A 12,481-nucleotide genomic window follows, 5' to 3' on the forward strand; every position below is an offset into this window, starting at 1 on the left:
GATGGAGGTTAAACTCCATGCTACTTAAAAGGCAGGAATTTAGAGAGTTTATTGAACACCAAATTAAAACATATTTTGAAATAAACACGGAATCAGTGAAAGACAAATTTATATTATGCGACGCAATGAAAGCCTTCATTAGAGGACAGATAATAAGTTATGTAACAGATGAAAAAGGATTACAATTGGGAAATAGAGCAGTTGGAAAGGGAGATAGTAAGTACAGAAAAGGAACTAGTAAAAAGGGATGATATAACAAAAAGGAGAGAATTGGTGGACAAAAAAATAAAATACGAAACATTACAAACGTATCAGATGGAGAAGAACATAATGAAAATAAAGCAAAAGTATTACGAACTTGGAGAAAAAAAACACATAAAATATTAGCCTGGCAACTTAAAACAGAACAAGCTAAAAGAACTGTATTGGCATCAGGGAAAAAGGACAAACAAATTACATGTAATCCAATGGAGATTAATGAGAACTTTAAGGAATTTTATGAACAATTTTATACCAAAGTGATAACAAGGAGAAGATGATAAAATAGAAGAGTTTTTAGCTAAAATTGAACTGCTGAAATTGCAAGAAGAGGAACAAAAGAAACTGATAAAACCATTTGAAATAGAGGAAGTACAGGATATATTTTAAAAAACTGCCAATCAATAAAACACCAGGAGAGGATGGATTCACAATAGAATTCTTAAAACATTTAAAGAGTTATGAATTCCTCTTCTCCTGGAAGTAATGAACCAGAGAGAAGAAACACAAAACTTGCCAGATTCATGTAAGACAGCAATAATTACAGTAATACCAAAGACGGTGAAGGATCCATTAACACCAGCTTCATATAGACGAACAGCAAATAATGTCTGTACACTTATTAATCTAATTCATGCAGTTCAAGGAAATAAGAAGCCAACAGTGGCTGTGGCTTTAGACGCAGAAAAAGCCTTTGACAGAGTAGAATGGAACTATTTATTTAAAGTATTACAGAGGTTCAATCTACCAGAAAAATATATTAATTGGATTAAAGCATTATATAATGGACCGTTGGCAAAGGTAACAGTAAATGGATATGTATCGAACCAATTTAAATTAAGTAGGTTAACTGGACAGGGATGTCCATTATCCCCCACATTGTTCGCTTTAGCAATAGAACCATTGACAGAACTGATAAGAACAGAAAATAAAATAAAAGAGATAAAAATAAAGGAGGAGGAGTACAAAATCAGCTTATTTGCAGATAACATCATAGTATACCTAACAGAACCAGAGATATCATTAAAAGAATTACATAAGAAATTGAAAGAATATGGAGAAATATCAGGGTACAAGATCAACGCAAATAAAAATGAAGTGATGCCAATGAGTAACCAGGATTTTACAGAATTTAAAAAAGAATCACCATTTAAATGGCAAGCACAAGCAATCCGATACTTGGGTATCAGGTTAGATAATAACTTAAGCTACTTGTACAAACTAAATTATCAGCCACTAATAAAGAAATTGGAGGAAGACTTAGAACAATGGAAAGAATTACCGGTAATGTTGATAGGGAGGGTAAATTGCATTAAAATGAATGTTTTCCCAAGGATACAATACTTATTTCAATCGTTGCCATTTCCCTTAACAGAGAAATTCTTTAATGAACTAAAGAGAATAATAAGGAAATTCTTGTGGAAAGGGAAGAAACCAAGGGTAGCGTTAGATAAATTAACAGAGAGGTATAACCAAGGTGGTTTGCAGTTACCAAACTTTAAAAATTATTATAGAGCCGCACAATTAATCAGATTTTTACCAGACAAGGGAAAACCCAGACTGGACTAAGATAGAACTAGATAAAATAGGGGAGAAGGTACCAGACATATACTTTATAAGTGGGATGAAAAGCTGGTGCAATATAAAAGCTCACCAGTATTGCATCATTTACTTAATATATGGAAGAAGACCCACTTAGAAAGGAAAAAAAATGTACTAACAAATACCAAAATTGTTATTGACACAAAACCCACTAATCCATTTTACAATAGATAACCTTTCCTTTAGAGAATGGGAGAGAAAAGGAATCAAAAGAATAGAAAATTGTTTTTTGGGAAATAATTTATTAACATTTGAACAGTTGAAGTACAAATATGGAATAACTCATGGTACAATGTTTGCATATCATCGATTGAAAGTTTATTTAAAGGATAAATTGGGAAACAGCTTGAGATTACCAGAAGGAAGCAGCTTTGAATATGTGATTACAGACACAATGATATTTAAAAGATTTATAGCGAACATGTATATTAAGATGCAAGATAAGGAAAATGATGAAATAAGCTATAAACCTAAACAAAAGTGGGAAAAGGATTTAAACATAAAGATAAAAACTGAAGCATGGGAAAAGTTATGTTCTGGAACTATGAAGAATATAATAAACACAAGGTTACGCATGATACAGTATAATTGGTTACACAGGTTATATAATCACACCTCAAAAGTTAAAAGAATGGGATCCAACGTTATCAGATAGATGTTTTCGCTGTAAGAAGGAAATGGGAACAACAGTACATGAAATTTGGGCATGTAAGAAAGTGGAAATGTTTTGGGAACATCTAAATCAGATATTAAATAAAATCATAAAAAATAACATACCAAAAAATCCAGAGATCTTTCTTCTAAGTAATATAAGAAGTAAGGAATTAGGCCTCAAATTGGATAAAGTGCAAAAAAGATTTATTATGATATCCTTAGCAGTAACAAAAAAATGTATAATGTCAACTTGGAAAATGGAAGAGAGCCTGAGAATACAGCAATGGTACATAGAAATGAATAACTGTATTCCATTGGAAAAAGTAACATACAATTTAAAAAATAAAGTCACATTATTTGAACAAATTTGGGAACCATACATGGAACATAACAGGGAGGGCTTGCCTCGGACCTCCACCCCCTAAAATGATAAGACGACAAAACGACTTGATCCAGTGTGTAAAAGTAGATGACACATATTTCTTGTTTAATTTTCATTGTGTGAAGACATTGTTTAATGGTTTTATTGTATATGTTGAATATTTATTGGTTTTGGAGGGGGGAGGGAGGGTGCGAGGGGGAATAAAAGGGAGAAAATGCCACTGTGTATTTAATGAGAAACATTTGTATATATTTTGGTTGATATGGTTCACAGTGTGAAAAATAAAAAAATTATAATAAAAAAATCATTGTTTGGTTTAAAATTCTTCAGATCTCCAAGCTAATAGTAGAGATGAATGCTTTCATATCCCATCAGAGCCTAGGTATCCTGTGCCAAATGACCCAACACATGGCTCCTGTAAGGTTTTACATCTATGAGGCAGGTGTGTGACAAAATATGCTTCTCTGCTGAAATAAATATAGCAGCAACAGGTCAGGAACCTGTAAGTAGTAACCCATCCACTGCTTAAGATGCTTCCTTCCTCCAACACCAGTGCGGCACTGTATCCTACTTTCAGGATGCACTGGGGTTCTTCCATCGCACCTCCATAACCTTTACTACCCAGGAAAGCAAGGAAACCTGGCTTAAAGAAATGCCATCATCCCAAGTTCCATCAAAATCACACATCATTCTGTGCATTTCTTCATCATGCCTAGGCAAACACAGCCACGTGCACTGATAGTCCTTCACCAAAGCCATTGCTGTAATTCATGGAGAGGGTCCAAGGCACTCTTTCAAAGCCAGGATGCCCTGGGCAATCCACTTTGCCAGTGTGACCCACATCCAGGAACAAATCAAACAATCCAGAATCAGAATTTATTATTATAACCAGGTCATGAAATTCGTTACTTTGTGGCAGCATCACAGTGCTAGACACCTTACAAAATAAATTAAATTAGTGCGAGAAAAAAAAACAATGTTGGGTATTGTCTATGGTCCATTGTTCATTCAGGAATCTGCTGGCAGAGGGATAGAAGCTGACCTTGTGCTGCTGAGTGCTCGTCTTCTGGCTCCTGTACCTTTTCCCTAATGGTAGCAGAGTGAAGAGGGCATGGCCTGGGTGGTGGGGTTCCTTGAGGATAGAGGCTGCTTTTCTAAGCCTCTTGTAAATGTTCTCAATGGAGTGAAGTCTAGTGCCTGTGATGTCGCAGGCTGAGTTTACAATCCTCTGGAGTTTTTTTTCTTGTCCTGAGCATTGGCACCTCTGTACCGGACAGTGATAGAACCAGTCAGAATGCTCTCCACAGTACACCTTTAGAAGTTTCCAAGCATCTCTGATGACATATCGAATCTCCTCAAATCCTCACAAAGTATAGCCATTGATGAGCCACTTTCATGATTGCATCAACCTGGAGGCTCCAGGACAAATCCATAGAGATGTTGACACCAGGAATTTGACATTCATGAAATCAATTTGAAGAGGTTGATTTTTTTTTTTAAATAAACAAATTTCAGGATCTCGTTTGGAAATTTTGCAACATCCTCTCAGAAATATCTTTTTTTTAGATTAACCAATTATATGCGGTTGTATAATTAGACAGATCTTGCTCTGTATTATGACCAAGATTTGATATAATGTAATTCAATTGGTTTCCATCCAGAATTATTTTTAAGAAATAATGTTTAATCAACAAATATGGATGGATTTTATTTACATTTATTTTAATTAGTGATATGTAAATGATAATATGTTTTTTTACTATATTAGAGGACTTTGTATGTAGGATTAATATGTAAAACTCAAAAAAAATTAAATAGGAAAGAATTAATTATTCAATTCCTGACCTTGCATTAAAGAGGTAAAACAGTCAAGCTTCTGAAATAAAACCAGAAATTTCCAGACCAATAGATACACTCCTAATTTTGGAATGGATGTGGTGTAGCTAACTCAATAGAGCGATGCCCTCAATAGAGGGCAGCTGTGATATCCCAAGCCAAGGCCCAACTCATCCTCCAGTTACAGATTTTTAAATGGTGCCACATTTCTTGCTGAGAGGCAAGTTCTATTTTCAGCTGATTTAATGCAGGCAACTTCTGTCCCGTGTCCTAAGACACCCGCTGCTCAAAATGGAAATTACTTCCTTACCTCCCAAGAGTTGTGCAGTTGCTTGACCTCAGAACACTAGTTAGATAAATGTTTAGCAAACGGGTATCAGAGCAGGCAGCTCAAATCCAGAACTCTGTTATAGCTGGTGAACAGAACAATTACAGCCATTTACTAGAATTGTCTACTTTCTTTTTAAAACATTTTTATTCATTTGATACATTTATTACATGTATATATTGTTTAGATATTAATTAATTATACAGCATTTGTATAATGCAATATAGAATGAGTCACCTATCAATTATAAATTGTCTTATATAATTCTTTTTTTTTTAATTATAAATTTAAAACCACAAAAATAATCACATATTTTACAATAATGCAAATCAATTTGAAATACATGTGGTATATATAAAAGAAAAAAAGGAGAAAAAAAAATAAAAGAAACCTCCCCCCTTCTCTAATCCCCTACAAAGCTAAAAAGTGTAGGACAAGAGATCTTCATCAAGAGCACTCTTTACTATGAACTTCTTCTGATACACAGAGACCTTTAGGAGAAAGGGAATGTCTGAGTTTCATTTAAATATTCATACTCACACTTTGTAAATATGGTGCCCATATTTATCACTTAAATTATGTAATTTTCTCAAGAGCTATACAACCCGAACTTCCACAAATCCATTCCCAAATCTATATCACACTTCCAAGTTATAGCCATACATTGTCTAGCTATTGCTAAAGTAATTTGAACAAAGTTCACCCAATAAAAATTGGATCCTGTGAGAATTTAACCCTTGATATTCATGTCTTATATAATTCTCAAAAAATGGTGAAAATTGAGAATTTCACCTCATTCTAATACTGAGATATACATTGCGATTTTCTAAATAGACCAATCTCTTCTAGTGATAAAAAAATAGAAAAAATCCCCCCATACTCATCTAACCCCTCCCAATAAACATGGCCACCAGCAAATAAATTGTTAAGAATCGATTATTTTCTCTTGGACATTGGAAAGAAAACCCGCAAAACTGGCCACTTTGACTGAATTTACATCATTGTGGATTGTGTGCTCAATTTATTAAAATGTCATTTCCGAGTCTACATTGTGTGGTTTACATTGGGAACTGACCCAATGTTTCTATCTATTCAAAGATCCAAATCAAGACAAATTTTCTTCCACCAAATCTTGTTTAAATTGGACTTTTCACAGCAAGATGTTCAATTTAAATAGAAGCTTTTGATCCAAGCTACTTGACTCTCTCCATATAGAGCAAATCTGGTGGGACAAGGCTCAATCTGTCTGCTGTCAAGTTTGTTTCCAACATAGTTTGGTAACTGTTTGTGTCTTGATGAACTACATTTATTTTATCCAAGTTTCTACTGTTTCCAAAGTTTGTAAAAGTGGGAAGCTCCAATAGAGTATTAGCCATTATCTGCATATTAATTCCAAGATTCTGTGGGCACACAGTGAAGGAATTTGAATTTCCTACCCAGAGCATGGGTAACCTTTCAGCTCCCAGAGATGAGATGAGCCTGCCTGCCCCTTCACTGAACAAGACATGATCATTCTGCTGCCTCTTTACGCCAAAGGGCTCATTCACTCCAGACTCGATCAAACAATCATAGAACTATATCATGATTCACCATAGGAATGTGACTCATGCATCAGACCAGTTTGCTAATGCATTGGAGCCACAAAGTCTTGGATAGTTTGGAGCACAGCTCAACCCCGGATTACAGCGCTATTGATTTCAAAGTGGAAAAAAGATTTGGATTTATTAGCACCTTTCAGATTCCTACGTCGTAAAATGTAATCCACCCCAGGATCCAAAGAAAGGAATTTAAGTTACATACGGTATCTAAGGAATTAGGTAGTTAATTAAATAAATTTGGAATTAAAAGCTATGATCAGAATTGGTGACCGGGGATCTTGATTTGTTGTAAACTGCCCTTTGAAATAGCCAAGAAAGTCAGCCCACACCAAAGCATTTAGGGTTAGGCAATAAATGTTGACCCTCCTAATGATGTGCACATCCCACCAATGAATATCGTAGTGGGAAAACTTTGCCTGCTAGATCATTCTATAAATAATATTTTATTATTGTTGACTAATGGGAAACAATTGGCTAGGAAACCAAAAGTGGGTTCTCTGTTAATACACTGAAGTGCTGGAGAAACTCAATGCAGCAAAGATATATAACCAATGTTTCTGGCCTGAGCCCTTAGTCAAGTGTTTGGAAAGGTCATGGGAGACAGGCAGACAGTGTATCATCCAAAAGATAACTTTGAAGCACTCACTTTGTTCTGCTCTTGATGTCAACCTAGATCTTGGCAATCAATTTTTCATGGTGGAACCCCAGTCTTTCACAAGCAATCGGTCTGAGGCTTTCCTCATTTAAAATCATCAACCCTGTGAGTTACAATCCCCACTTCAATACTGCCTCAGCACGTGTGGCAAGGCTGCTGATACCAACAGCATCAGGAAAGGGAGCAGCATCCATTTATATAGCAGACTCAAGTCAACAGAAAGTCTCAAAGTCCACCCCAGAAGGCAATTCAAAAAAATAACTGTTGACCCCAAGCAAGCATTAAGAGAGGATAATAAATGAGATAACAAAACCATCAAAAACTGCAGAAACTGGAAATCTGAAATATCAGAAAATTCCAGCAGCCTCTTTGGATGGGGAGAGAGTTAACGTTCCAGGATTTAATTTAATTTTAATTTAGTGATACAACACCGTGTCAGCACCTTTTAGCCCACGAGGCCATGCTGCCCAAATACACCAATTAACCTATAAACCTTTTGGAGGGTGGTACCTGGAAGAAACCCATGCAGACACTGGGAGAATGCACAAACTCCTTGCAGGCACTGGGAGAATGCACAAACTCCTTGCAGGCACTGGGAGAATGCACAAACTCCTTGCAGGCACTGGGAGAATGCACAAACTCCTTGCAGGCACTGGGAGAATGCACAAACTCCTTGCAGGCACTGGGAGAATGCACAAACTCCTTGCAGGCACTGGGAGAATGCACAAACTCCTTGCAGGCACTGGGAGAATGCACAAACTCCTTGCAGGCACTGGGAGAATGCACAAACTCCTTGCAGGCACTGGGAGAATGCACAAACTCCTTGCAGGCACTGGGAGAATGCACAAACTCCTTGCAGGCACTGGGAGAATGCACAAACTCCTTGCAGGCACTGGGAGAATGCACAAACTCCTTGCAGGCACTGGGAGAATGCACAAACTCCTTGCAGGCACTGGGAGAATGCACAAACTCCTTGCAGGCACTGGGAGAATGCACAAACTCCTTGCAGGCACTGGGAGAATGCACAAACTCCTTGCAGGCACTGGGAGAATGCACAAACTCCTTGCAGGCACTGGGAGAATGCACAAACTCCTTGCAGGCACTGGGAGAATGCACAAACTCCTTGCAGGCACTGGGAGAATGCACAAACTCCTTGCAGGCACTGGGAGAATGCACAAACTCCTTGCAGGCACTGGGAGAATGCACAAACTCCTTGCAGGCACTGGGAGAATGCACAAACTCCTTGCAGGCACTGGGAGAATGCACAAACTCCTTGCAGGCACTGGGAGAATGCACAAACTCCTTGCAGGCACTGGGAGAATGCACAAACTCCTTGCAGGCACTGGGAGAATGCACAAACTCCTTGCAGGCACTGGGAGAATGCACAAACTCCTTGCAGGCACTGGGAGAATGCACAAACTCCTTGCAGGCACTGGGAGAATGCACAAACTCCTTGCAGGCACTGGGAGAATGCACAAACTCCTTGCAGGCACTGGGAGAATGCACAAACTCCTTGCAGGCACTGGGAGAATGCACAAACTCCTTGCAGGCACTGGGAGAATGCACAAACTCCTTGCAGGCACTGGGAGAATGCACAAACTCCTTGCAGGCACTGGGAGAATGCACAAACTCCTTGCAGGCACTGGGAGAATGCACAAACTCCTTGCAGGCACTGGGAGAATGCACAAACTCCTTGCAGGCACTGGGAGAATGCACAAACTCCTTGCAGGCACTGGGAGAATGCACAAACTCCTTGCAGGCACTGGGAGAATGCACAAACTCCTTGCAGGCACTGGGAGAATGCACAAACTCCTTGCAGGCACTGGGAGAATGCACAAACTCCTTACGGACTGTGCCAAATTCAAACCCAGGTCACTGGAGCTGTAATAGTGTTGTGCTAATGGCTACGTTAACCATTGAAGACTTGTGGAGTATTTCTATGACAGCATAATGGATGTGAAGGAGTATATATTAGATTTATAATTCACCTTTAAAATCAGTTAAACATCCCAAATCTTTTCACCAGAGCATTATCAAGCAAGATCCAACACTGTTCTTGAGTAGGAAGAACTGGGGGCTGTTGATGGAGTGGTGAAGAGATAGGTTAAGGGATGGATGTGTGGGGAGAAATTCCTTGAATGAATAGTATTTTTAAATTATCATAGTCTTGAATAAAGAAATCCCTCCACCCAGCCATCAGACAAGCAATAATCATAGACCTACATTCATATAGCACCTTCAACACAAAGAACATTTCAAGGTGCTTCACTGAGAACAGAAAAATGGTTGAACCAAAATATTCAGATGCTGTAGTTCCATAATGAAGGGCAGAGAGGTTAACAGGCAGGGAGTTCCACAGAACAGAGATAAGACAGCTGCAATGTCAGCACCATTACTGCCATGGGAATCTCAGACAGAAACCAGAAGGACAAATTGCCCTTTTCCCAAATGTCCAATATATTTATGTCAACAGTGAGTAGGTTATTGGAAGGTATCTTAAGACAGTTGCCTGTCTAAGAGTCTCTTAAATGCCCCTATTGTTCCAGCCTCCACCACCATCCCTGGCAATGCATTCTAGGCACTGAGTAAAAAAAAAACCCTGATGTCTCCCTAATCTTTCCTCCTTTCAATTTGTACAGATGTCCTCTGGTGTGTGCTACTCCCGCCCTGGGACTACCTACCTTATCTATGCCTCTCATAATCTTTTAGACCACCTCTCATGCTTCATTGCTCCAAGAAGAAAAGTCCCGGCTCTATTAACCTTGCCTTATAATACAGATTTTCCAGTCCAAGCAACATCCTGGTAAATCTCCTCTGCACCCACTCCATAGCTTCCTGTAATGAGGTGACCAAAACTGTAAGAATGGTCACACCAGAGATTGGCTGAGACAAGAGGACGTGGATTAAAGGTGAAAGTTGAAAAGTGTAAGGGAAACACCTTCATTTAGATCATGAGAGGTTATGGAATAAACTGCTGCAAAAGTGGTGGATGCAGGTTTAATTTCAATATAAAAGAGAAGATTGGATAGGTTCATGGATGAGAGGGGTCTGGAGGGCTATGGTCTATATGCAGGTTGATGGCACTGCTTGGAAAAATAGCTTGGCACAGATTAGATGGACCAAAGGGCTTGTTTCTGTACTATAGCATTCTATGGACCCATGCTTCAATTTCCAGCCTCTCGGAGCAGAGAGAAGGAGTAGACCACATTCTCTCTGCTCTTGATAATCCTGGTCTCTCAGTGCAGGGGCACGTGCCTGTCAGTGTTTCTGAAAACAAGCCTTTATGAGAAAAGAATCCATTTCAGCCTGACTTTGATTGTTAGTGAAGCAACTAATCCTTGCCACATTTTAACAGACTCCATTCATACCTGTCCTTCTGTACCTCCTCCATCCTTTCCAGCAGGAATCAGAGGAAGAATCCAAATGCAGATCAATGCCTGATGTGGTGTTGGATGGCAAGTCATTGCAGCAATATGTACAGTCAGCAGATCTTGAACAGGCCTGTTATATATCTATTTCCAGTAAACTTGGTTATTTTCATTTCCCATCCATGTCGACTGATTCTAGCTCCTCAGTAATAAACCCCTAGTTCCAATGCTACACACACAAACAACATAGAACATTACAGCACAGCACAGGCCCTTCGGCCCACAATATGGTACCAATCTCTATAAACCTACTCAACAATCTAAACCTTCCCTCTCTTTTTCTTTCATCCATTCACCTGTCTTTTAAATGTCCCTACTGTACCAGACTCCACTACTAATCCTGCATTCCAGCACCCACAACCCTCTGTAGGTTAGTGCCATGCTGTTACAGCGCCAGGGACTTGGGTTCAAATCCGGTGCTGCAGTCAAGGTGTTTGTACATTCACCCCATGTCTGCGTGAGTTTTCTCTAGGTATTCCTGTTTCTTCCCAACCTTCAAAAAACAAATGGGGGCTGAAGGTTAATTGGGTGGTATGGGCTTGTGGGCCGGAAGGGCGTGTTACTGTGCTGACTGTCTCAATTTAAAAATTAAATGTTAAAGTGTACCCCTGATGTCTCCTCTAAACAAACAGACACCCTCTGATTATTTGCAACTGATAAAGCTTCAGAAAAACCAACAATGGTCTTCAAATTTGCTGTGTTCTACATTTTATCTGAGGGCCCACCTTGGTTGACTTTGTCACCACTGAAACTTTGCTTCCTGACAGACATTCCTTTCTCCTCTAATTCATTTTAAATGTGATTGTGCCCTGTTCCTTCAACTGCCTTTCTCGCCGAGTATTTTTTAGACCAGGGTCGGCAATGGCCTACCGGCCATCATCATGTCAACCTTCTATTGAGATCATCCTGGCCAGCTGCATCACAGTGTAGTACAGTTCCTGTAGAGCATTGGATCAAAGGTCAATCCACAGGTCCATAAGAGGATCACTGAATCTCCCTTCCCCCCCCACCCGTCCCACCATTGACATGATCCACCAGGATCGTTGTCTGAAGAGGGCATGCAAAATTATGGAGGACCCCTCCCACCCTGCACACAGCATCTTTCAGCTGCTCCCATCGGGAAGGAGATACAGGATTATCAGAGCCAACACCACCAGGCTGAGGAACAGCTTCTTCCCACAGGCAGTGAAAATGCTGAATGATCAAAGAAACAGCTCACACTAACCCTCCAAGACTCTCATATTTATGAAACAATATTTATTTATTTGTAGAGATGAAACACTTGTCCTGCGTATATATATATTGTTTCGTCTGTATGTGTGCTATGTGTTTTGCACTGAGAACCGGAGAATGCTGTTTTATCAGGTTGTGCTTGTACAATCAGATAACTATAAACTTGTCTCGACTTATGAGCATCTGAAAACTGGGAGTCATAAAAAGACTGAAAGTTCTATCAAACATTTGTGGGCCTTGTACAATACTTTGAATACATATCCAGTCTATTCACTTTCTTAGGCAGTTTCTCGAGATGAAGGATGCCTTGCTTCAAGTCCAGTTCTGTGGGTTCGGAGGTGGCTGCTGAGACCAACGTGGGAACGGCAAACCCTTTCCCTGCTGGTCAGGTGGGTGCTTTATCAGGTGCTGTGCTCCTTCTGCCATTCAATGTCCTGCATTCTCTAAGACCCTCAGTAGCTTACCAGTGGTTCTCAACCCTTTTCTTTCCACTCACACACCACTTTA

General features: G+C 39.4%; 1 protein-coding gene across 8 annotated transcripts in view; it reads right to left on the reverse strand.

Annotated features, from left to right (window-relative positions):
• The window catches only part of LOC138754492 (neuroblastoma suppressor of tumorigenicity 1-like), a 39,592-nt gene that overhangs the window by 20,916 nt on the left and 6,195 nt on the right, over positions 1–12,481 (reverse strand). For 4 of the 8 annotated variants that reach the window (XM_069918828.1, XM_069918831.1, XM_069918829.1 and 1 more), the window contains exon 2: positions 5,043–5,145. The exons of the other annotated variants lie outside the window; for them this stretch is intronic. The gene's annotated coding sequence lies outside the window, so the exon portion shown is untranslated. The remainder of the gene's footprint in view (positions 1–5,042; positions 5,146–12,481) is intronic. 8 annotated transcript variants of the gene reach the window in all.

The sequence above is a fragment of the Narcine bancroftii genome, chromosome 2 (genome assembly GCF_036971445.1).
Source record: "Narcine bancroftii isolate sNarBan1 chromosome 2, sNarBan1.hap1, whole genome shotgun sequence".
Classification (NCBI taxonomy): Eukaryota; Metazoa; Chordata; class Chondrichthyes; order Torpediniformes; family Narcinidae; genus Narcine; species Narcine bancroftii.